This window comes from Mobula birostris, chromosome 8, assembly GCF_030028105.1.
Source record: "Mobula birostris isolate sMobBir1 chromosome 8, sMobBir1.hap1, whole genome shotgun sequence".
Classification (NCBI taxonomy): domain Eukaryota; kingdom Metazoa; phylum Chordata; class Chondrichthyes; order Myliobatiformes; family Myliobatidae; genus Mobula; species Mobula birostris.
Window position 1 is genome coordinate 108996698 of NC_092377.1, and position 25735 is coordinate 109022432.

The 25735-nt window shown below is 45.0% G+C and overlaps 1 protein-coding gene across 1 annotated transcript in view; it reads left to right on the forward strand.

Annotated features, from left to right (window-relative positions):
- Positions 1 to 1955: 1955 nt before the first annotated feature.
- LOC140201588 (ezrin-like) overlaps positions 1956 to 25735 on the forward strand; it is a 124466-nt gene continuing 100686 nt past the window's right edge. Inside the window, exon 1 of the mRNA XM_072265930.1 lies at positions 1956 to 1959. The gene's annotated coding sequence lies outside the window, so the exon portion shown is untranslated. The remainder of the gene's footprint in view (positions 1960 to 25735) is intronic.

Sequence of the window (25735 nt, forward strand, 5' to 3'; positions counted from 1 at the left end):
TCGTGGAGACCTCATCTCTTTAATCTCTCTCCACACTTTTTGTAAGTGCATTTAATTGTTGGTTTGAACATTTGTTTTTATTGTTCCTCAGTATGTGTGTAAATATTCCTTCCTCTAAGCAGTTCAGTCACTCTGTGACAAATTTGGGGAAGATGTTCAGAGTGGCCCCAACCTGTTTCATCAGCTGGTTTGGTCTAAAGGGATTCCTCAGCGGCGTGGACTGTGTTAGCACCACAGTCTCACTCTTCACCTTCTCCGGGTGATTCTGATCAACCGATTCACCTCAGCCCCAGAGCTAGCCTGGCGAGCGGTGAGGTAATGTGTGTCATTACCTCAGCACCTCCTGCAATACTGCATCTCCCCTCCAGCAAGTTCCACACTGCATCAGAGATAAGTTATAGGATGACCAGGAAACCGTTCAACCAAGATCACTTCAGTCCAGAACCAGGGTCACATCAACCTTGTCCACTGATTTAGATCAGGCACATGAGACAGCCTTTTCTGTGTGCTTGGAATCACATCCATTGTTGACCCATTCTCTGATCTGAATGAAAAAATTGATAAGATAAAAATGGTACCCTCATCTGCCCATCGAGCACCATGCCATCCTCACCTGCCCCCACTGGCAACATCTGCCCATCGAGCACCATGCCACCCTCACCTGCCCCCACTGGCAACATCTGCCCATCGAGCACCATGCATCTTCCATATGTCTTCCAGTGACTGATATGCGGCCAACCAGTGAGTGGCTGGCACCAGGTTCCATTGTACCTGCCCAGCACAGGTGTGTGAACGGGGCAAATGATTGGGCAGCTGGTGTATGAGCTGGAAAGGTTGGCATTCAGAGAAGTTTGGATATTTAGTGTGTAGTGATAAGCAGTGGGAGTACAAGAATAAGCAAGTCTTGCAGCTAGCGTCAAAGATTTTGGTCATGATCACACCTGGGTGGTTGTGCATCATATTACTCTCCTTACCTAATATTGGAGGGAGTGCAGTGAGGATTCAGAAGGCTTGTGCCTGGGAAACGGGGACTGCCCTTGATTCATAATTAGCCTGCTTTTATAAGAGTTAAGAAAATACAGATGTGTAAAGTTTTTGAGGGTTGGCAGGATGAATGCTGAGGGATGTTTTCAAAGGGCCAACGGCACAGAAACAGGTCCTTCTGCCTTCCACTTTTACACAGACCATCAAATACCCACTTACCGGCAGTTGATCTCCTGTACCCTCAAAGTGCTTATCCAGCATTGTTTAGATGTTGTAAGAATCCCTATCACCCCCTCAGTCAGTATATTCTAGATTGCAACCAACTCTGGGTGAAAATGCTCTTCCTCAGATTTCCTCTGACCCTCTTACTCCTCTCCTTAAACCTTATCCCACTCGTCTTAGATGCCTCTGAACAGACAGGACATGGGGGCTCCTTCACCAAACCCCACAGCCTCCGATGACCCTGTGATTTCAGTCCCTGAGGCTGACGTGAGAGAATCGTTCAGGAGGGCGAACCCAGGGAAACACCTGGTCCAGGTGGTGTACCTGGCTGAGTACTGAAGACCTGTGCTAATCATCAGGATGGAGTGTTCACTGATATCCTTAACCTCTCACTTTGGCAGTCAGAGGTACCCATCTGCTTCAAGCAAGCTTTAATGATACTGGAGCCCAAGAAGAACCTGGTAACCTTCCTCAATGACTATCGTGCAGTAGTAAGTACATCCACTTTGATGAAGTGCTTTGAGCGATGGGTGATAAAGCACATCAACACCAGCTTGAGAAGTGAATTGAATCCACTCCAATTTGCCTACTGGAGCAACAGGTCCACAGCGGACGCTGTTTCATTTGGTCTGGGACACTTGGACGATGAAGGTGCATGCATCAGAATGCTCTTCATTAATTGCAGCTCAGCATTCAATACCATCATTCCCTTCGAACTAATCACTAAGCTCCAAGGCCTGGGCTCCGAAACCTCTTTGTGCAACTGAATTGTCCATTTCCTCACTTGTGGATCCCAGTCAGTTCGAACTGGCAACATCTCCACAATCACACAGCACAGGTGCACACAAGGCTGTGTGCTGAGCACCCTGCTCTACTGGCTTTATACCTTTGACTGTGTGGCTAAGTACAGCTCCAAAGCTATATTTAAGCTTGTTGATGACACCATGGCTGCTGGCCAAATCAAACGTGTTGATAAATCAGCAAGTAGGAGGGAGAATGGAAATCTGGATGAATGGTGCCAGAACAACAACGTCTCACTCAACATCAACAAAACCAAAGAATAGGTCCATGAGTCAGTGCTCTTTAGGTGATCAGAGGTGCAGAGGGCCAGTAACTTTCAACTCCTTGGTGATATTGTTTCAGAGGACCTGTCCTGGCTCCAGCGCACAAGTGCTTTTACAAGGAAGGCACGAGAGTGTCTCCACTTTCTTATAGTTTGTACAGACCCGACATGTCTTCTAAAGCACTGACAAACTAATAAAGATGCACAGTGGAGAGGATCGCGGCCTAGTGTGGTAATGCCACTGCCCGAGAACAGAAAGATCTGCAAAGAGTGGTGGATGAAAGCCCAGTCCAGCACAGGCAACGTCCTCCCCACCATTGTGCACACCTGCAAGGCACGCTACCACAAGAAAGCAGTGCCCACCATCCAGGCTCCCCGCCATCCAGGCTCCCCACCATCCAGGCCCCCCCACCATCCAGGCCACGCTCTCTTCTTGCTGACGCCATTGGGAAGGTGATACAGGAGCTGTAGGTCCCACACCACTCGGTTCAGGAACAATTACTACCACTCAAACGTCGGGCTCCTGAAGCAGTTTGGGTAACTTCGCTCACCTGAGCTCTGAGCTGATTCACTTTCAAAGACCCAACAGCTCATGTTCTCGGCATTATTTATTTATTTATCAGGTTAATCATTTATTAATTGGTTGGCTGGTTTATTTATTTATTTATCTATCTATTAATTGATTTATTATTGTTTGCACTTGTGCAGTTTGTCTCCTTTGCACATTGGTTGTTAGTCTTTGTTTGTGTGTAGGTTTTCATGGATCTGTTGTACATCTATGTTCTGTGAATGTCTGTAAAGAAATGAATCTCCAGGTAGTATATAGTGACATATATGTACTTTGATAATAAATTTACTTCAAACTTTGAACCTCTGACATGGGGAAGAGTTTCTCATTAACTACCCTACCTATGCCCATGGTAATTTCAGCATCAGCCTCCTCTGCTCCGAGGGAAACAAACCCACTCTCTGCAGCTTCTCCTCGTGCCTGAAATGTTCCATTCATGTTAATACACAAAACATCAGGTCAGCACATACTGACTCTACTCTGCACCCTCTCCAATCACATCCTTCCTTTGCTATGGTGACCAGAACAGCACCTCGTCCTCCAGCTGTGGCCAGATCAATGCTTTACGAAGTTAGACCATGACCGCTCTGCTCTCACACTCTGTGCCACAGCTAACGAAAGCCAACATCCCTATCCCTTCTTTGCTGCCTCATCTACCTGAGCTGTGATGTCTAGGGATCTATGGATGTAAATTAAGGTTCTCTGATCCTCTGTACTCTCTGTGTCCCAAGTATTCATGACATATGACCTGTCCTTTTTTATCACCCAAAGTGAATTGAATTCAATATCTCATTATTCTTATCAGCTGATTGATATATTTCTATAATCTACAACTATCCTCCTCTTTGTCAGCAAACCAACAATGTTCATGTCATCTACAAACTTACTAATCATACCGACACACTCAAAATACTGGAGGAATTCTTCTCCAGCCCTTTACCTTTCCTACTCACCTGGCTTCACCTATCACCTTCTAGCTAACTTCCATCCCCTCCCCCCACCTTTTTATTCTGATGTCTTTCCCCCTCTTTTCCAGCGAAAGGTCTGCTTGATCATTTCATCGAAGCTGCCTGACCTGCTGAGTTCCTCCAGCATTTTGTGTGTTGTCCTGGACTTCCAGCATCTGCAGATTTTCTCTTGTCACTAATCATACCTCCTACATTCATACCTGTCATTAATGTATATGACAAACAGCAAGGTAAAATGTATACCACTGATCACTGCACAAATACATGGGCTACCAATCATAAAAATACATCTCCACCACTGCATGCTGTCTCCTTTCACCAGGCCAGCTCTTAATCCAACTTGCCCTGGATTCCATGGGCTCTAACCTTTTGGACCAGCCGTCCACATGGTCAAAGGCTTTTCTTGAAGTCCGCGTAGACTACAACAGCTGCGCTACCCTCTTCAATATATAGCTGAAGATCACAGGTTGACTGTAACAGATTGCAAGACACAATAACCTCCCAGACATGTTAGGGAACCAAGAGTTTAGGAAGAGGAAGGAGCTGAATCAGTATTAGGAAAGTAGTAGTGCTAGAAAAGTTAACGGGGCCAATAAGGGTGTTCCGTGTTCTATGTTCTACATCCCCAGGCCCTGGAAATGGGCAACGGGTTGGTGGATGTCTTCAGAATTGTGGGAGAGATGGGATAGTACTATGAGTGGTTGCTACAGGCTGGAGAGTGATAATTGTAACCCAATTGTTAAAAAGGAAAAAGGGGAACAATGAGGGATTACAGACCAGGTCCCTTGGTCCTCACAAACCCCCTGCATTCAATGCATCAATGGTAAAAGCTCTATTGCTGTTGTGTCTGGGGAAGGGTGGAAAGGCTGCGAGCAGACGTAGAGAAAACGGAGGGCAGAGGGCAAGCCATGTTTCCAGAAGAGTGAACCAGAGGTTCACCTGCACTTCTTCTGGCCTGGATCACTGCACCCAGTGGTCACAGTGTGACCTCCTCCACGCTGGTGTGAATTAGGTGACCGTCTTTACTGCCCAACAGCCATAGAGTCATGGAGTCATACAGCCCAGAAACAGGCCCTCAGCCCACCTTGCTCATGCTAACTAAAATGCCCTATCCAAGCTAGTCCCATTTGCCAATGTTTGGCCTATAACCTTCTAAAGCAGGACTTCTCAACCTGGGGTCAATGGAGCCCCTGCTTAATGGTATTGGTCCCGTTCTCAAGCTTTCCAATCTACATACCTATTCAACTGTCTTTTAAAAATCATTATTTTACTTGTCTCAATCACTTTCCATGGCAGCTGATTCCACATAGATACCACCCATTGTGTAAAGAAATTATCCCTCAGCATTTCCCAGAACCCTGCCATTTACTCTGGACATCCTACCTGGATTTGACTTCCCAAAATGCAACAGCTCGTATTTACCCAAATTAAACTCCATTTGCCATCCTTCAGCCCACTCACTCAGTTGATCAAAATCAGCTGTAATGTATGATAATCTTCCTCATGGCTCATGATGCCACCTACCTCAGTGTCGACTGCAAATGTACCAACCATGCAAATATATTCAATTCATTGATACAGATAGTGGGTGCAGGGTCACCTACTTCAGGTATCAACCATGCTTGTGCATTCTTATCCAATTCATTGATATAAATAGTGGGTGCAGGGCCAACTCCTGGAAGTCCTTTTTATGAGGACGTCCTCCCCTTGCACACTGGGGACCTGGGGTGGAGGGTGCTGCACAGGGCAGTGTCCTGTATCAAGCTTTTCAGTTTGCACATGGATCTCCCAGTCACCTGTCACCTCTGTAGGCTGGAAGAGATAGTATACCTCATGTACATGGTGTGTGCGAGGCTGCAGCCCCTCAGCACATATCTGAGGGATGCCCCTTGCATTTTAGCCCCACCATCTTCATCTTTGGTCATCCACTATGGAGGGGGAAGGGCAGGGAGTGAAGAGGATGTCCTAATTAACCTGCTCCTGGGGTTGGCTGAGATAGCAATCCATGGGTCCTGCAGACGAGGGTTTTGCCGGGTCTGACTGCCTGGTAATGTTCAGGGCGTATGTCCATTCCCAGGTAGCCATGGGGAAAAACACACACACACACAGGATCCATGGGAAAGGGAGCTGTTTTCAGACCGTTGGGCACGAGGGTGCGGGTGGGGGTGATGGATAAATGCCAGCTGGAGGATGGGAAAGTGTTAGTTTAATCTGTATTAGTCATGGATTGTTTGAGTCAGAGAGAAGTACAGCACAGAAACAGGCCCTTTGGCCCATCTAGTCCATGCCGAAACCATTTAAACTGCCTAACAACCTGCACCGGGACCATAGCCCTCCATACCCCTACCATCCATGTACCTATCCAAACTTCTCCAAAACGTTGAAATCGAGCTCGCATGCACCACTTGCGCTGGCAGCTCGTTCCACACTCTCATGGCCCTCTGAGTGAAGAAGGTTCCCCTCATGTTTCCCTTAAACTTTTCACCTTTCACCCTTAACCCATGACCTCTGGTCAGAGTCCCACCCAACCTCAGTGGAAAAAAGCCTGCTTGCATTCATCCTATCTATACCCCTCATTAAGATTTGGTTTTTGTTTGTAATGTGATTATACAATAGTACTGTTATGATTTGAATTTACAATGTGTTTTGTAGAACAAAGAGGCATGTCACTAGTCACAGGCCTCCAGTCTGAAGAACAGCCTTCATCATCACCCATCACGCCAATTGTGCATCCAATTGGTCAGCTCTCCCTGGAGACCATATGATCTGACCTTCCACAGCAGCCAGGGGAACCTTATCAAAACCTTACCAAAGTCCACATAAACCACATCTAGAGCCCCACTTTCATCAGCTTTCTTGGTAACATCATCAAAAACTCAGCCAAGGTTGTAGGACATGATCTCCCATGCTCAAAGCCATGCTGACTACCCCAATCAACCCCTGCCTATCCAGATATATGTACAAATATCATATATTTCAGAATCCTCATCAATAACTTATTTACCTCAGATGTCATACTTAATGATCCATAGTTCCCAGGTTTTTCTTTGCCGCCTTTCTTAAATAAAAGCACAACATTGTTTAACCTCCAGTCTACTAGCTCCTCACCTACGGCTAACAACGATGCCAATATTTCAACCATTTCTTCCGTAGCTCCCCATAGTGTTCTTGGATATTACCTGGTCAGACTCTGGAGGTTGCCTACCTTCGTACGTAGAACACAGCACCTTTGACCCATGATGTTGTACCGACCCTTTAACCTAGTCTAAAATCTAAACTCTCTTAGCCATCTATTTTCCTATCACCCATGTGCCTGTATAAGAATTTCTTAAATACCCCCTACATAACGACCTCTACTACCACCCCTGGCAGGGTGTTCCAAGTACTCACCACTCTCTGGGGAAAGAACGTACCCTGTACTTTCCTCCAATCATCTAAAAATTATGCTCCCTAGTACTTTCCATTTTGTCCCTGGAAAAAAGTCTCTGGCTATCCAATCGATCTACAGTATGCCTCTTCTCATCTTGTACAACTCTATCAAGAGATCTGTAAACATTTTGAGACATTCAGCACCTCCTCTACTGTCAACCCCAAGACCTCCCCATTTACTTTTCCTAGTTCTGAAGTCTACATGTCTTTTTCCACCATAAAACCAGAGGAGGAATATTCATGAAGGACTTTGCCCATCTCCTGCAGCTCTAAACAAAGGTGACCCTTTTGGTCTTTGAGACGCACTGTTCTTTCTCTACTTATTCTTTCCTCACATAATATAGTTTTAAAATGTCTTTGGATTTACCTTCATCTTCTCTGCCAAAGTTATCTCATGCCCCCTTTTCTGCCTATTTGGTAGCCTACAACACCATGGTATGTTTATTGAGTTCTGCTATTTCATGTAACTCACGCCCTCTGTGCTCTCCACCCTCACACACACTTCTCCACCCAGATTTCTTCTCCTTTTGTTTATTTTCCCATCCTCTCTTCCCACCTGGTTTTGCCTGCACATCGTCCTCTCCCACCTGGTACTACCTACCACTCCCTACCTCATCCCCTCCTCCCCTTGTACTGCTATATATTGGCAATCTTTTCTCCTCCCACCACCCTACACCCCACCACCCGATTAGCAACCTGGCTTAGTAGGTTAACTAATCACTATAAATTGCCCCAAATGGGGGTGGGTGGTAAAATCTGGGAGCTAAGGTGTGGGGTGTGAAGGGGTGGGAATGATGGGAATTCCGGGAGAGTAAAGTGGGAGTGGTTGATGGTCAGCATGGATTTGATGGGCCAAACGATCTACTTCTGTGCTACATCTATCTATGATCATAAATGCAGCTCATGTTTTCATTCATTAGTCCCTCTGGAATACATGCTGACTTGGGTCTGCTCTTCCATGATGTGATGGCTTTGAATACAAGTCAAGAACCTTTACATTACCAGTGAAAGTTTTAGGTACAACTTTTATAGTCGTTTAAACTTAATTGCTTAGAAATTTACTTGTTAATTCAAGTTGATTTCTACAAAATCTTATCAGAGTGTTTCTGTTGTCCAACACCTTGTGAACAAAATTCTACTCAGACAGCCTGGTGTGGTGCCGCAGTGAAACCCTAGCCCAGCCTCCCAAAGGCAAATGCTCTAAATCCTTGACGAAAATGGCAGTGATTGTGGTAATTTCTGTAGCAGAGTGGTTATCACTACAGACAGGCAGAAAGTGTGACTGTGTCCGTGTCGATAACGTCTATATCTCCAACCACAGGGCAAGGATTCTTTGCTCTGAGCTTGGACTGTTTACACTGTGAATAGGCAGACAAGATTTCATTTACCATGTCATAAATCACAATTCCTCTCACAGACTACTTTGCTGAAACATTCCTAACCATTACATTCATACTAGTTATATTCACGTCACACACACACCCATACGTTCATAATAAGCCAAGGCCAATCCTTACAATGGTTCACCTGGAGTAATCTGTCTCTCCTCACTGTATATTTAAAACAGTAAAGCTTATGGGCAGGTCAATACATGTGTGAAAAAGAAACACTCCTATGTTTGTCCAATCAATTTAGAGCCATGGCAACTGCCTAGCTAGTAATGTGTGAATGGATAGGTGACATCAGGACATGGGACCATCCTTATTGATCCCAGTCCTTAGTCATCTCATTCATTAGCCTTATATATTCAATTATTACACATGAGCTTTCAATGGGAGAGTTCAATACTGACAAATAGGATGGGCAAACTGTAAACACTAGACCGGCACACACAAAATGCTGGAGGAACTCAACAGGTCAGTGGAGAAGAATAAACAGTCGAGGTTTTAGTCATATCAGTCATACTTTACTGATCCCAGGGGAAATTGGTTGTCGTTACAGTTGCACCATAAATAATTAAATAGTAATAAAACCGTAAGTAGTTAAATAGTAATATGTAAATTATGCCAGGAAATAAGTCCAGGACCAGCCTATTGGCTCAGGATGTCTGACCCTCCAAGGGAGGAGTTGTAAAGTTTAATGGCCACAGGCAGGAATGACTTCCTATGACGCTCTCTGTTGCATCTCGGTGGAATGAGTCTCTGGCTGAATGTACTCTGTGCCCAACCAGTACATTATGTAGTGGATGGGAGACATTGACCAAGATGGCATGCAACTTAGACAGCATCCTCTTTTCAAACACCACCGTCAGAGAGTCCAGTTCCATCCCCACAACATCACTGGCCTTACGAATGAGTTTGTTGATTCTATTGGTGTCTGCTACCCTCAGCCTGCTGCCCCAGTGCACAACAGCAAACATGATAGCACTGGCCACCACAGACTCGTAGAACATCCTCAGCATTGTCCGGCAGATGTTAAAGGACCTCAGTCTCCTCAGGAAATAGAGACAGCTCTGACCCTTCTTGTAGACAGCCTCAGTGTTCTTTGACCAGTCCAGTTTATTGTCAATTCGTATCCCCAGGTATTTGTAATCCTCCACCATGTCCACACTGACCCCCTGGATGGAAACAGGGGTCACCGGTACCTTAGCTCTCCTCAGGTCTACCACCAGCTCCTTAGTCTTTTTCACATTAAGCTGCAGATAATTCTGCTCACACCATGTGACAAAGTTTCCTACTGTAGCCCTGTACTCAGCCTCATCTCCCTTTGGGCAAGACCCTTCGGCAGAAGCAGAAAGGAAAGGGGAATAAGAAGGTGGGGGGGGGGCGGGAGGAGTAGAAGTACCAGTTAGAAGGTGATAGGTGATGCCAGGTGGGTGGGGAGGGAGGAATTAAAAAGCTGGGAAGTGATACAGACAGGGAGAAAAGGTGAAGTATTGGAGAAGAAACAATCTGATGGGAGAGGAGAGCTGACCATCGGAGGAAGGGAAGGAGGAGGGGCATCATGGGGAGGTGATAGGCAGGTGAGGAGAAGAGAAGAGCTTAGAGGGGAAATTCAAAAAGAGAGAAGCGGAGGGGGGAAAATTACCGGAGGTTAAAGAAATTGATGTTCATGCCGTAGGGTTGGAGGCTACCCAAATGGACATAAGGTGTTGCCCTTCCAACTTGAGTGTGACCTCATGGTGGCAGTTGAGGAGGGAATGGACTGGCATGTTGGAATGGGAATAGGCAAATTGTTTATGTCATTTTAAATCTTTTTGCCTTAAAACACAGTGGGTTTTAATGAGGGGACTGAATGATACTCTAAATGAGTGAACTGCAGGCTGAATTATTCTCTGTAAAAGATTGCTCTCGTTGAGTTACTTGTCATGAATGAGCTTTCGTAATATTCCTGGAGGAACTCAGTGGGTCAGGCAGCGGCTGTGGGGGTGTGCATCCTGCCCCCCCCCCAACAACCCGAGTTCCTCCAACAGTTTGTTATCTTATAAATGGGCTTATTTGAGACATCTTATATGGAACGATCTGTCGTCTAATATTAGTGTGTGGCCATCTCCACACAGCTTTCATAGTTCATGACTTCATGCCAATGCAGTAGTTGGAGTTGGAGGCAGGGGGTCTATATGACCCTGGACCAGAGTGGGTCATGGTAGGTATCATCATATTGCTACTAGAGCACACAGAGTCCAGCACGTTCACACTTCCCTGTCCCGCCGGGATGGAACTACAGTGGGGGAAACCAGCATCCATCATCAAGGACCCCCACCACCCAGGTCATGCTCTATTCTCGCTGCTGCCATCAGGAAGAAGATACAGGACTCTCAGAACCCATGCCACCAGGTTCTGGAACAATTATTACCCCCCAACCATCAGGCTCTTGAACCAAAGGGGACAACTTTACTCAACTTCACTTGCCCCATCATCTCGTGTTCTCAATATCTATATATTATTAATAATTCTTTCTTATTGTATTTGCGCACGCTGAAAGCCCAAGATGGTGCAGTGTTTCATTGATTCTATTATGGTTAGTATTCTGCTCTGGGTTTATTGAGTAGAGGGAATGAATCTCAGGGTTGGATATGGACTTTTAACTTTGAATTTTGAGAACACCAGAGATTCCCGAGGGGACCTCTCAGGGAGCACTGTGAGGGTTGTCCATGTTACGCACTCTGCACAGGGGGTGAGGAAGGTGTTCAGCAATAAAGCAGGTCCTTTGGCCCACAATGCCCTGTTCAAGAAGGATTGGCCTGTCCTCTCTTGACTTTTAAAAAAAGCTGACCTCAGTGAGACACATTACTAGTATGCATGACGAGGCTTCATTACTTCTGACTGGCGAGACTGGGAACAGGGACTGTCAGGATGAGGGCTGACCTCTCACATGGAGGTGAGGAGAAGGTTTGCACAAAGGCTGCTGAATTCCCTGCATTGGGGAAGTGGAGCACAGTTTAAGCTGACCGGTGGAGTGCAGCAGTGACAGGGGATTTTATCATTAGGGAAACAGATAGGAGGTTTGCAGCTAATGAAGCAGCACCTGAGTATCAGTTCACGGTTTTCTGCTGCTGTAGCCCATCCATTTCAACATTTGGCATGTTGTGCATTCAGAGACGCTCTTCTCCACATCACTGTTGTAAGGCGTGGTTATTTGAGTTACTGTCACCTTCCTGATTTTTTTTTTGTTTCTTGCACCGTTCTCTGTAAATTCCAGAGACTGTTGTGTGTGAAAATCCAGGATATCAACAGTTTCTGAGATACTGAAACCAACCCGTCTGGCACCAACAATCATTCCATGGTCACATTTCTTCTCCATTCAGATGTTTAGTCTGAACCTGTTGACCGTGTCTGCATGCTTTTATGCATTGAGTTGCTGCCACATGATCTGCTAATTAGATAATTGCATTAACAAGCTGGTGTGCAGGTGTACTTGATAAAGTAGCCACTGAGTATACAGTGCCTTGAAAAACTTTTCAGCCCCTACAACTATTTTTACATTTACTGTCTCACTTCCTAAATTTAAAATTTTTTGAAGTAGGAATTTCTGAGCTAATCTACCAAACACTGTGCATCAAGTCAAATCAACAGACCAATTCCAAAGCCTGTCAACCATTTACTAAAAATTAAAAACCAAAATTGTAAGCCTGAAAATATATTCATCCCCTTTGTAATTACTATGCTAACTTTCCTTAAATGCAATATACAGACAATTCGTTGATGTAGAAAATTGGACGATCGCCTATTTTCAATGAATTCATAAGAATTAATACCTCCTCTGTCTGTAAGGTCCAACTGTATGGTAGACTTTCAACAGACTAGATCAAAATGAAGATTTCAAGCAAAGCCACAAATAGAAAGGTTGTGAGTGGTGGTAAAAATCTTCTGAGGTGTATATATTTCAGTGCTAGGAGTATCGCGGGGAAGGCAGATGAGTTGAGGGCATGGATTGACACAGGGAATTATGACGTTATAGCAATTAGTGAAACTTGGCTACAGGAAGGGCAGGACTGGCACCTTAATATTCCAGGATTCTGAAGTTTCAGATGTGATAGAGGCAGAGGAATGAAAGGTGGGGGAGTAGCATTGCTTGTCAGGGAAAATGTTACAGCAGTGCTCAGGTAGGACAGATTAGAGGGCTTGTCTACTGAGTCCTTATAGAAACATAGAAAATAGGTGCAGGAGTAGGCCATTCGGCCCTTCGAGCCTGCACCGCCATTTATTATGGTCATGGCTGATCATCCAACTCAGAACCCTGCACCAGCCTTCCCTCCATACCCCCTGATCCCCATAGCCACAAGGGCCAAATCTAACTCCCTCTTAAATATAGCCAATGAACTGGCCTCAACTGTTTCCTGTGGCAGAGAATTCCACAGATTCACCACTCTCTGTGTGAAGAAGTATTTCCTAATCTCAGTCCTAAAAGGCTTCCCCTTTATCCTCAAACTGTGACCCCTCGTTCTGGACTTCCCCAACATCAGGAACAACCTTCCTGCATCTAGCCTGTCCAATCCCTTTAGAATTTTATACGTTTCAATCAGATCCCCCCTCAATCTTCTAAATTCCAACGAGTACAAGCCCAGTTCATCCAGTCTTTCTTCATATGAAAGTCCTGCCATCCCAGGAATCAATCTGGTGAACCTTCTTTGTACTCCCTCTATGGTGAGGATGTCTTTCCTCAGATTAGGGGACCAAAACTGCACACAATACTCCAGGTGTGGTCTCACCAAGGCCTTGTACAGCTGCAGTAGTACCTCCCTGCTCCTGTACTCGAATCCTCTCTCTATAAATGCCAGCATACCATTCGCCTTTTTCATCGCCTGCTGTACCTGCATGCCCACTTTCAATGACTGGTGTATAATGACACCCAGGTCTCGTTGCACCTCCCCTTTTCCTAATCGGCCACCATTCAGATAATAATCTGTTTTCCTATTTTTGCCACCAAAGTGGATAACTTCACATTTATCCACATTAAATTGCATCTGCCATGAATTTGCCCACTCACCCAACCTATCCAAGTCACCCTGCATCCTCTTAGCATCCTCCACACAGCTAACACGGCCGCCCAGCTTCGTGTCATCCGCAAACTTGGAGATGCTGCATTTAATTCCCTCATCCAAGTCATTAATATATATTGTAAACAACTGGGGTCCCAGCACTGAGCCTTGCGGTACCCCACTAGTCACTGCCTACCATTCTGAAAAGGTCCCGTTTATTCCCACTCTTTGCTTCCTGTCTGCTAACCAATTCTCTATCCACATCAATACCTTACCCCCAATACCGTGTGCTTTAAGTTTGCACACTAATCTCCTGTGTGGGACCTTGTCAAAAGCCTTTTGAAAATCCAAATATACCACATCCACTGGTTCTCCCCTATCCACTCTACTAGTTACATCCTCAAAAAATTCTATGAGATTCGTCAGACATGATTTTCCTTTCACAAATCCATGCTGACTTTGTCCGATGATTTCACCGCTTTCCAAATGTGCTGTTACCACATCTTTGATAACTGACCCAGCAGTTTCCCCACCACTGACGCTAGGCTAACTGGTCTATAATTCCCCGGTTTCTCTCTCCCTCCTTTTTTAAAAAGTGGGGTTACATTAGCCACCCTCCAATCCTCAGGAACTAGTCCAGAATCTAACGAGTTTTGAAGAATTATCACTAATTCATCCACTATTTCTTGGGCTACTTCCTTAAGCACTCTGGGATGCAGACCATCTGGCCCTGGGGATTTATCTGCCTTTAATTCCTTCAATTTACCTGACACCACTTCCCTACTAACATGTATTTCGCTCAGTACCTCCATCTCACTAGACCCTCTGTCCCCTACTATTTCTGGAAGATTATTTATGTCCTCCTTAGTGAAGACAGAACCAAAGTAATTATTCAATTGGTCTGCCATGTCCTTGCTCCACGTAATCAATTCACCTGTTTCTGTCTGTAGGGGACCTACATTTGCCTTTACCAGTCTTTTCCTTTTTACATATCTATAAAAGCTTTGTAAAGCTTATGGGTGGAGCTAAGAAACAGGAAAGATATGGCCACATTAGTGGGGTTGTATTATAGACCACCCAATAGTCAGCAAGAATTGGAGGAGCAAATCTGCAGAGAGATAGCAGGCAACTGCAGGAAATATAAAGTTGTGGTGGTAGGGGATTTTAATTTTCCATATATTGATTGGGACTCCCATACTGTTAGGGGTCTAGATAGTTTAGAGTTTGTAAAATGTGTTCAGGAAAGTTTTCTAAATCAATATATGGAGGGGATGCAATATTGGATCTCCTGTTAGGAAACAAGTTAGGACAAGTGACGGAAGTGTGTGTAGGGGAGTACTTTGGTTCCAGTGATCATAACACCAATAGTTTCAGCTTGATCATGGACAAGGATAGATCTGGTCCTAGGGTTGAGGTTCTGAACTGGAAGAAGGCCAAATTTGAAGAAATGAGAAAGGATCTAAAAAGCGTGGATTGGGACAGGTTGTTCTCTGGCAAGGATGTGATCGGTAGGTGGGAAGCCTTCAAAGGGGAAATTTTGAGAGTGCAGAGCTTATATGTTCCTGTCAGGATTAAAGGCAAAGTGAATAGGAATAAAGAACCTTGGTTCTCAAGGGATATTGCAACTCTGATAAAGAAGAAGAGAGAGTTGTATGACATGTATAGGAAACGGAGTAAATAAGGTGCTTGAGAAGTATAAGAAGTGCAAGAAAATACTTAAGAAAGAAATCAGGAAGGCTAAAAGAAGACATGAGGTTGCCTTGGCAGTCAAAGTGAAGGATAATCCAAAGAGCTTTTACAGGTATATTAGGAGTAAAAGGATTGTAAGAGATAGAATTGGTCCTCTTGAAGATCAGAGTGCTCGGCTATGTGCGGAACCAAGAGAAATGGGGGAGATCTTAAATGCGTTTTTTGTGTCTGTATTTACTAAGGAAACTGGCATGAAGTCAATGGAATTAAGGGAATCAAGTAGTGAGACCATGGAAACTGTACAGATTGAAAAGGAGGAGGTGCTTGCTACCTTGAGGAAAATTAAAGTGGATAAATCCCCAGGATCTGACAGGGTATTCCCTCGGATCTTGAAGGAGACTAGTGTTGAAATTGCAGGGGCCCTGGCAGATATATTTAAAATGTCGGTGTCTACGGGTGAGGTGCCGGAGGATTGGAGAGTAGCTCATGTTGTTCCGTTGTTTAAAAAAGGATCGAAAAGTAATCCGGGAAATTATAGGCCGGTAAGTTTAATGTCGGTAGTAGGTAAGTTATTGGAGGGAGTACTAAGAGACAGAATCTACAAGCATTTGGATAGACAGGGACTTATTAGGGAGAGTCAACATGGCTTTGTGCGTGGTAGGTCATGTTTGACCAATCTGTTGGAGTTTTTCGAGGAGGTTACCAGGAAAGTGGATGAAGGGAAGGCAGTGGATATTGTCTACATGGACTTCAGTAAGGCCTTTGACAAGGTCCCGCATGGGAGGTTAGTTAGGAAAATTCAGTCGCTAGGTATACATGGAGAGGTGGTAAATTGGATTAGACATTGGCTCAGTGGAAGAAGCCAAAGAGTGGTGGTAGAGAATTGCTTCTCAGAGTGGAGACCTGTGACTAGTGGTGTGTCACAGGGATCAGTGCTGGGTCCATTGTTATTTGTCATCTATATCAATGATCTGGATGATAATGTGGTAAACTGGAGCAGAAAATTTGCTGATGATACAAAGATTGGAGGTGTAGTGGACAGTGAGGAAGGTTTTCAGAGCCTGCAGAGGGACTTGGACCAGCTGGAAAAATGGGCTGAAAAATGGCAGATGGAGTTTAATACAGACAAGTGTGAGGTATTGCACTTTGGAAGGACAAACCAAGGTAGAACATACAGGGTAAATGGTAAGGCACTGAGGAGTGCAGTGGAACAGAGGGATCTGGGAATACAGATACAAATTTCCTTAAAAATGGCGTCACAGGTAGATAGGGTTGTAAAGAGAGGTTTTGGTACATTGGCCTTTATTAATCAAAGTATTAAGTATAAGAGCTGGAATGTTATGATGAGGTTGTATAAGGCATTGGTGAGGCTGAATCTGGAGTATTGTGTTCAGTTTTGGTCACCAAATTACAGGAAGGATATTAATAAGGTTGAAAGAGTGCAGAGAAGGTTTACAAGGATGTTGCCGGGACTTGAGAAACTCAGTTACAGAGAAAGGTTGAATAGGTTAGGACTTTATTCCCTGGAGCATAGAAGAATGAAGGGAGATTTGATAGAGGTATATAAAATTATGATGGGTATAGATAGAGTGAATGCAAGCAGGCTTTTTCCACTGAGGCAAGGGGAGAAAAAAACCAGAGGACATGGGTTAAGGGTGAGGGGGGGGAAGTTTAAAGGGAACATTGGGGGGGCTTCTTCACACAGAGTGGTGGGAGTATGGAATGAGCTGCCAGACAAGGTGGTAAATGCGGGTTCTTTTTTAACATTTAAGAATAAATTGGACAGATACATGGATGGGAGGTGTACGGAGGGATATGGTCCGTGTGCACGTCAGTGGGACTAGGCAGAAAATAGTTCGGCACAGCCAAGAAGGGCCAAAAGGCCTGTTTCTGTGCTGTAGTTTTTCTATGGTTTCTATTCAGGCAATGATAATAAAGAAGCACAAATCTGGGGAAGGGTACAAGACCATCTCAAAGGCACTGAACTATTTCCTCTATGAACCTAGGGAAAGCTCCTGGCCCTGATGGGTTTACCATAGAATTTTATAAATGTTTTGCACCTTCATTAATCCCTTGGTTCTGTACGGTTTTCGAGGCTTCATTAAAACTTGGTAAACTTCCCGAATCTTTTAATAGAGCTCAATGTGCATCTTATAGACCAATATCTTTATTAAATGTTGACTCTAAAATTTTTTCTAAGTTATTATCAAACAGATTAGAAAAAGTACTTCCTTTTATTATTTCGGAAGACCAAACGGGTTTTATTAAAGGCCATTACTCTTTTTATAACATTCGCACACTGTTAAATATTGTTTATACCCCTTCACAAAATGTTCCTGAGTATGTTATCTCTTTAGATGCTGAGAAAGCTTTTGATAGAGTAGAATAGCCTTACTTATTTAAGGTGCTTGAAATGTTTAATTTTAGCTCGAAATTTATATCCTGGATCAAACTATTATATCATTCTCCTGTGGCCTCGGTCCGTACTAACTCTCTAAGCTCACCTTTTTTCCCTCTTTTTCGAGGTACTCGACAAGGCTGTCCTCTTAGTCCTTTATTATTTGATATTGCATTAGAACCTCTTGCAATTGCCATTCGAGAATCTCCAAATATTATTGGGATAACTCGGGGCTTAAAGTCCCATAAAATATCACTCTGTGCTGATGACTTACTTTTATATATTTCTAATCCTCAAAAATCCATCCCTGCTGTTTTAGATTTATTAGCACAATTTAGTCTTTTTTCAGGTTATAAATTAAACCTTAGTAAGAGTGAACTTTTCCCGATTAATAAACAACTTCCCTTGTATCATAACTTTCCGTTTAAATTGATTAATAATTATTTTTCATATCTTGGGATTAAAATTACTTGTAAACACAAAGATTTATTTAAGATTAACTTTTTACCCTTAATTGACCATATTATTCAACTTTCATCTAAATGGTTTCCATTATATTTAACTTTGATTGGTCGTATTAATGCAGTTAAGATGTTTTTTCTGCCAAAATTTCTATATATATTTCAGGCATTACCGATTTTTGTTCCAAAATCTTTTCTTGATAAAGTTGACTCAAAAATTTCTTCATTTATTTGGCAAAATAAAAACCCGAGACTGGGTAAAATACATTTACAGAAAGCTAAGAGAGATGGAGGTTTAGCATTACCTAACTTTAGATTCTATTATTGGGAAATCAATATTCGACATATGAAATTTTGGTTACTTGACCAGGATATACTATCCATTCCTAAATGGGTAGTATTGGAATTACAATCTGTTCAGGGCTATACACTTGGCTCTATTTTAGGTTCCTCTCTTCCTTTTGATTTGAAACGCCTTAAACAGGTATCTAACCAGATAGTTAAATATACCTTACGTATTTGGTTTCAATTCAGAAAATTTTTTGATCTTAACCAATTTGGGCTAGCGATTCCTATTTTAGGTAACATTTTTTCCTCCCTCTTTCACGGATCGTGCTTTTCAAATTTGGAAGACTAAGGGTATTTCACGGTTTTTGGATTTATTTTTAGATGGTTCCCTTATGTCTTTTGAACAATTATCTAATAAATATAATTTATCAAGAATACATTTTTTTAGATATCTACAAGTTAGAAATTTCCTAAGTACTATACTTTCTTCTTTTCCAATGCTTCCTCCTACTTACATTTTAGATATTATAATTAACCTTAATCCATGTCAGAAAGGTGCATCGGCTATGATTTATAATATTATTATGAAACTTAGGAAAGCTCCATTTGATAAGATTAGGGTAGATTGGGAACAAGAATTGGGGTCTATCATTTCCGAGGATGACTGGGGGCAGATTTTACAATTAGTCAATACTTCCTCTATCTGTGCTAAACATTCCCTAATTCAATTTAAAGTTATTCATAGAGCACATATGTCCAAAGATAAATTAGCTCGCTTTTATTCTCATATTAATCCTTTTAGTGATAGATGTCCGGGGCAGATAGCCTCTTTAACTCATATGTTTTGGTCTTGTCCTACTCTGGAAACTTTTTGGAGAGACATTTTTAATATTATTTCCAAGGTATTGAATATAGATATCTCTCCTCACCCTATTACTGCTATCTTTGGACTACCTAAAATTTCCAGTAATCTCTCTCCTTCAGCCCGTAGAATGATTGCATTTCTTACTTTAATGGCGAAAAGATGTATCTTACAACATTGGAAAGAGCTTAATGCTCCAACTACCTTTTTTTGGTTTTCTCAGACGATATTATGCTTGAATTTGGAGAAAATTAGAAGCAATCTTTATGATTCCTCACTTAAATTTGAACAGACCTGGAGATCTTTTATTCAATATTTTCATTTCATGTAATTTTTTTTCTTCTCTTTTTTGCTCCATATTTATATACCCTTCTTGTTTTTTTTTTACTGTTTTTAATGGAGGTCGGGTTTGAGGACGTGATTGTAAGTTCTTTAACTCTATTTGGTTCCTAGTTAGCCCATTGCTTTGCTTTGCTTTTAGTTTAGTTGCACGGTGGGGTTTTTTGGGGTTTTTGTTTTCTTTTTCTCTATTGATATATATAAAAATTAGTATACTATTATGTTACCTTAGTATGTTATGTTTAAATTACATTGTTTGTATCACTTTTTTTTCTGTATTAATATCTCCTGTAATTTTATTATATTCTAACAGTGTATTACTGCCTATATGGCTTACCTTTTTGTATACTTATTCAATAAAAAGATTTAAAAAGAAAGAAAGGCACTGAACATGAAAAAGTGGAAAAATATGAAACCACAGCCACACTGCCTAGGTCAGGCCAGCCCTCTAAACTTAGTAATCAGAGGATAATGGCACTTGTAGAAGAGGCTTCTGTTATACCAACATTCACTCTGAGTGAGCTACAAAAGTCAGTGGCTGCAACTGGAGAAGGTATTTATGGAAAAGTGGCAAGGAAGAAGCAGAGGCTTAAAAAAACATATCCTTTCCTATAAAGACTTTGCAAAGCGTCACTTAGAAGATACTGTAAAGGTGTGGAAGGAGGTCTTGTGGTTGGATGAGACTAAAGTGGAACAGTTGGCCTCAACACTAAGCATTACGTGCAGCATAAATCTAATGTAAAGTATGGCACAGGTAGCATCATGCTTGAGGGATGCTTTTCAGCGGCAAGGACTGGAAGTCCGGTCATGATTGATGAGAAGATGGGTGCTGCTAAATACAGAGAGATCTTGGATAAAAACCTGTAGCCTCTGCCAGAAATCTTAAACTGGGGAGGAAGTTTGCTTTTCAGCAGGTTGACCCAAAGCACACTGCCAGAGCAACCATGGAATGGCTTCAGATAAAAAAAATTGATGTCCTTGAGTGGCCCAGTCAGAGTCCTGATCTTAACCTGATCAAACATCTCTGGCAAGACCTCAATATTGCTGTCCACCACCATTTCCCAACTAACCTGGCACAGCTTGAGCAATTTTCCAAGGTGGAATGGGAAAACCTTGCTCTATCACATTGTGCAAAGTTAGTAGAGACTTATCCAAAAAGACTACTGACTATATTTGGTGAGAGAGTTGGTTCAACTAAGTACAGAGCAAAAGGGGTTGAATATTTTTGAACTGTTGACATTACAGCTTTTGAAATTTTAGTTTCTCATGCTTTACAGTTTCCCCTGTTTTTTTGGACTCTACTGTGAAAAAGGAGTATATGATTCACCAATAAAAATGTTCACTTAAATTGATGAAAATCCCTGGTTGTAATACCCATTTATGTGAACAAAGGGGTGGGGGCTGAATACTTTTACAAGGCACTGTATATCAAACTGCCTCAATGGGTTTTCTGGTCTCCATTCTTTTTGGACAACAGACCACACCAGTTCCTCTGCCCTATCACTCTCCTCCGGTTCTCACCCTCAACGATTTCTCTTTTAATTCTCAATTTCTCCAAATCCAAGGTATGGCCGTGTGCACTCACTATGTCTCTCTCTTTATGGGCTCCATGGGAAAGTCCATGTTGTAATCCTGCACTGGTCACGCTCCCCAACCATTCCTCCACTACACTGACAAATGCATTGGTGCTACTGCATGCACTCATGTTGAGTTTGACCATTTCATCAACCTTGCCTCCAGCTTCCACCCTGCACTCTATTTTACTTAGTCCACATCTGACACCCCTCTCCCTTTTCTCAAGCTCTCTACCTCCATTCCCAGAGATTTCCATTTGAGAGTTTTAGTTAATGTCCTGTTTGGCCTAGCATTTATTGTTTTCTTTTCCCTTTGAACGCTGTTTGCATTAAAGTCGGTGAACTTCAGTGTCTCTAGCTCCGCACTTGGGCCAAATCCGAACCTGGTGACGCAGGTCAATGGATCAATTTAATATCAAAGTGTGTATACAGTATAAAACCGGAAATCCTGACTCTCTGTATTCATCCGCGAAACAGAACAACCCCATAGAATAAATGACAGAAAACATTAGAACCCCAGAAACCTCCCCTGCCCTCCCACCCACCTGCCCCAGCAAAAATATCAACCCCAGAAACCTCCCTGCCCTCCCACCCACCTGCCCCAGCAAAAATATCAACCCCCACCTCCCCCAGCAAAATCATCAACCCCCCACCTGCCCCAGCAAATATATCAACCCCCCACCTGCCCCAGCAAAAATATCAACCCCCCACCTGCCCCAGCAAATATATCAACCCCCCCACCTGCCCCAGCAAAAATATCAACCCCAGAAACCTCCCTGCCCTCCCACCCACCTGCCCCAGCAAAATCATCCACCCCCCACCTGCCCCAGCAAAATCATCAACCCCCCACCTGCCCCAGCAAATATATCAACCCCCCACCTGCCCCAGCAAAAACATCAACCCCCCACCTGCCCCAGGAAAATCATCAACCCCCCCTCACCTGCCCCAGCAAAACTATCAACACCCCCACCTGCCCCAGCAAAATCATCAACCCCCCACCTGCTCCAGCAAATATATCAACCCCCCACCTGCTCCAGCAAATATATCAACCCCCACCTGCTCCAGCAAAATCATCCACCCCCACCTGCCCCAGCAAATATATCAACCCCCCCACCTGCTCCAGCAAAATCATCAACCCCCCCACCTGCTCCAGCAAAATCATCAACCCCCCCATCTGCCCCAGCAAAAACATCCACCCCCCCACCTGCCCCAGCAAATATATCAACCCCCCCACCTGCTCCAGCAAAATCATCAACCCCCCCACCTGCTCCAGCAAAATCATCAACCCCCCACCTGCCCCAGCAAAAACATCCACCCCCCCACCTGCTCCAGCAAAATCATCAACCCCCCCATCTGCCCCAGCAAAAACATCCACCCCCCCACCTGCTCCAGCAAAATCATCAACCCCCCACCTGCTCCAGCAAAATCATCAACCCCCCATCTGCCCCAGCAAAAATATCAACTCCCCCACCTGTCCCAGCAAAATCATCCACCCCCCCACCTGCTCCAGCAAAATCATCAACCCCCCACCTGCTCCAGCAAAATCATCAACCCCCCATCTGCCCCAGCAAAAATATCAAACCCCCCACCTGCCCCAGCAAAATCATCAACCCCCCACCTGCTCCAGCAAAAATATCAACCCCCCACCTGCTCCAGCAAATATATCAACCCCCCACCTGCTCCAGCAAAATCATCCACCCCCCCACCTGCTCCAGCAAAATCATCAACCCCCCCCACCTGCCCCAGGAAAAATATCAACCCCCACCTGCCCCAGCAAAATCATCAACCCCCACCTACTCCAGCAAAATCAACAACCCCCCCACCTGCTCCAGCAAAATTATCAACCCCCCCACCTGCCCCAGCAAAAACATCAACCCCCCTCACCCGCCCCAGCAAAATCATCAACCACCCACCAGCCACAGCAAAATCATCAAACCCCACCTGCCCCAGCAAATATATCAACCCCCCACCTGCCCCAGCAAAAGCATCAACCCCCCACCTGCTCCAGCAAAATCATCAACCCCCCACCTGCTCCAGCAAACTCTTCAACCCCCCACCTGCCCCAGCAAAAATATCAACCCCCCACCTGCTCCAGCAAAAATATCAACCCCCTCACCTGCTCCGGGAAAATCATCCACCCCCCACCTGCTCCAGGAAAAATATCAACCCCCTCACCTGCTCCAGCAAAATCATCTGCCCCCTCACCTGCCCCAGCAAAAATATCCACCCCTCCACCTGCTCCAGCAAAATCATCAACCCCCCACCTGCCCCAGCAAAAACATCCACCCTCCACCTGCTCCAGCAAAATCATCAACCCCCTCACCTGCTCCAGCAAAATCATCAACCCCCTCACCTGCTCCAGCAAAATCTTCAACCCCCCACCTGCCCCAGCAAAAATATCAACCCCCTCACCTGCTCCAGGAAAAATATCAACCCCCTCACCTGCTCCAGCAAAATCATCTGCCCCCTCACCTGCCCCAGCAAAAATATCCACCCCTCCACCTGCCCCAGCAAAATCATCCACCCCCCCACCTGCCCCAGCAAAATCATCCACCACCCACCTGCCCCAGCAAAAACATCCACCCCCCACCTGCCCCAGCAAAAATATCAACCCCCCACCTGCTCCAGCAAAAATATCAACCCCCTCACTTGCTCCAGGAAAATCATCCACCCCCCACCTGCTCCAGGAAAAATATCAACCCCCTCACCTGCTCCAGCAAAATCATCTGCCCCCTCACCTGCCCCAGCAAAAATATCCACCCCTCCACCTGCTCCAGCAAAATCATCAACCCCCCACCTGCCCCAGCAAAAACATCCACCCCCCACCTGCTCCAGCAAAATCATCAACCCCCTCACCTGCTCCAGCAAAATCTTCAACCCCCCACCTGCCCCAGCAAAAATATCAACCCCCTCACCTGCTCCAGGAAAAATATCAACCCCCTCACCTGCTCCAGCAAAATCATCTGCCCCCTCACCTGCCCCAGCAAAAATATCCACCCCTCCACCTGCCCCAGCAAAATCATCAACCCCCACCTACTCCAGCAAAATCATCCACCACCCACCTGCCCCAGCAAAAACATCCACCCCCCACCTGCTCCAGCAAATATATCAACCCCCCACCTGCTCCAGCAAAATCATCCACCCCCCCACCTGCCCCAGCAAAATCATCAACCCCCCACCTGCCCCAGCAAAATCATCAACCCCCCACCTGCCCCAGGAAAAATATCAACCCCCACCTGCCCCAGCAAAATCATCCACCCCCCACCTGCTCCAGGAAAAATATCAACCCCCTCACCTGCTCCAGGAAAATCATCCACCCCCCACCTGCTCCAGCAAAATCATCCACCCCCCCCACCTGCCCCAGCAAAAATATCCACCCCTCCACCTGCCCCAGCAAAATCATCAACCCCCCCACCTGCTCCAGCAAAATCATCAACCCCCCACCTGCCCCAGCAAAAACATCCACCCCCACCTGCTCCAGCAAATATATCAACCCCCCACCTGCTCCAGCAAAATCATCCACCCCCCCACCTGCCCCAGGAAAAATATCAACCCCCACTTGCCCCAGCAAAATCATCAACCCCCCACCTGCCCCAGGAAAAATATCAACCCCCACCTGCCCCAGCAAAATCATCAACCCCCCACCTGCCCCAGGAAAAATATCAACCCCCACCTGCCCCAGCAAAATCATCAACCACCCACCTGCCCCAGCAAAACTATCAACCCCCACCTACTCCAGCAAAATCATCAACCCCCCCACCTGCTCCAGCAAAATTATCAACCCCCCCCACCTGCCCCAGCAAAAACATCAACCCCCCCACCTGCTCCAGCAAAATCATCAACCCCCCACCTGCCCCAGGAAAAATATCAACCCCCCCACCTGCCCCAGGAAAAATATCAACCCCCCAAACTGCCCCAGGAAAAACATCAACCCCCCCCACCTGCCCCAGGAAAAATATCAACCCCCCACCTGCCCCAGCAAAAATTATCAACCCCCACCCACCTGCCCCAGCAAAATCATCAACCCCCCCACCTACTACAGCAAAAATCATCAACCCCCTCACCTGCTCCAGTAAAATCATCCACCCCCCACCTGCTCCAGCAAAATCATCAACCAACCCACCTGCTCCAGCAAAATCATCCACCCCCCACCTGCTCCAGCAAAATCATCCACCCCCCACCTGCCCCAGCAAAAATATCAACCCCCCACCTGCTCCAGCAAAAATATCAACCCCCCAGCTGCCCCAGCAAAAACATCAATCCCCACCTGCCCCAGCAAAATCATCAACCCCCCACCTGCTCCAGCAAAATCATCAACCCCCCTCACCTGCCCCAGCAAAATCATCAACCCCCCTCACCTGCCCCAGCAAAATCATCCACCCCCCCACCGGCTCCAGCAAAAATCATCAATCCCCCCACCTGCCCCAGCAAAATCATCAACCAACCCACCTGCCCCAGCAAAATCATCA